This window comes from Alligator sinensis, unplaced genomic scaffold (genome assembly GCF_000455745.1).
Source record: "Alligator sinensis unplaced genomic scaffold, ASM45574v1 scaffold831_1, whole genome shotgun sequence".
Lineage (NCBI taxonomy): Eukaryota > Metazoa > Chordata > Crocodylia > Alligatoridae > Alligator > Alligator sinensis.
This window is the reverse complement of record NW_005843176.1, coordinates 239,684-240,908: the sequence shown is the minus strand read 5'-3', so window position 1 is coordinate 240,908 and position 1,225 is coordinate 239,684. Positions and strand designations below refer to the sequence as shown.

Genomic DNA, 1,225 nt, shown 5'->3' with positions numbered 1-1,225 from the left:
CACGGGCGCCGCCGGGTCGGCGGGAATCCCTCCGGGGCTCCAGAGCGAGGTGCGCGGAGCGGGGTCGGGCAGGGGCAGGGACGGTCTCGGTGTCCGTGTCCGTGTCCGTGTCCGTGTCCGTGTCCGTGTCCGTGTCCGTCCTCTGGTCCGAGCCGCGCCGCCTCCTCCCCTGCAGCCCGCGGGACCAGGGCGCGAGCTCCCCAGGCCAAGGACCTGGCGCTGGCACTGCGGGGCTGCGCTCCGCCGCCGGGAGGCCGAGGTCGGTGTCCGCGGGCGGGAGGTGCGCGGGTGCCGCAGGCAGGGGCAGCGGGCGGTGCTGCTGCAGGCCCCGGCTGTGCTGCCCACGGAGGCGGGGACGCGGCGTGGAGAGCTGCACCGAGGCGGTGCCCCTGTCACACAGGCTTCGGCTGGGAAGCTGCAATTTAGCGGGGACAATTTAGCAGTGCCGAAGCACACAAAAACAAAAATCACACCCTTTGGGTTGTGACAAGTTCAAGTGTTAGATGCCCCAGAGGTCGTGCAGGCTCTGGCCCAGTGCCCCGCTCTAGCTGCCTTTGCACAAGGCCTGGCTCAGGTATTATGGCCATGCATGCCCCTGCACACCCACATCTTCAAGGAGACCAGTGCTGCAGCAGGAAACAGACCATTATCAAGGGCTTTTCCTCTTCATTCTCAGGGTGACTCAGTGATCAGAGGAGCCACTTCTGGGTGCTTTATTTTCCCCCACAGAACAGACATCAGTCAGCTGCTAGTTAGGAAACAGGCCCAGTTCTGTGTCAGTATGGCATTCAGGGCTATAACATAAATCAGGGGCCTCAAGCTCATCCGACGCTGGATGAGGATTGCCGGGGTGATGCGTGGGCCAGACCGGGGCAATTCTGCGCCATCTCCCCTGGCACGCAGCACACGCCGGCCCCGGGGCTCGCTGTGCCCATGGAACAAGGGCTGCCCCAGCACGGCCGGCAGCAGAGGGGCAGGCCAGGGCAGCTCCCAGCCCCGTGCTGCCTGCGGCGAGGCGTCTTTGTGGGCGAGGTGCAGCCCCCTGCCCTGATGCCGCCTGTACCGTGACCACAGGCTGCACACGGGGCTGGACAGGCCGTGCACGCTGCCCAAACCCCGGCCCAGCACAGCGCACAGGCAGCAGCAGCACCACCGAGCTGGGCCGGTTCCGCGCGTGGCTCCAGCACGGCCCGACCTGGCCCGGCCCCATCGCGCCAGCTGCCGG

At 67.2% G+C, this 1,225-nt stretch overlaps 1 pseudogene; it reads left to right on the top strand.

The window, feature by feature from the left end:
- The window catches only part of LOC102379742, a 23,625-nt pseudogene that overhangs the window by 11,033 nt on the left and 11,367 nt on the right, over nt 1–1,225 (top strand).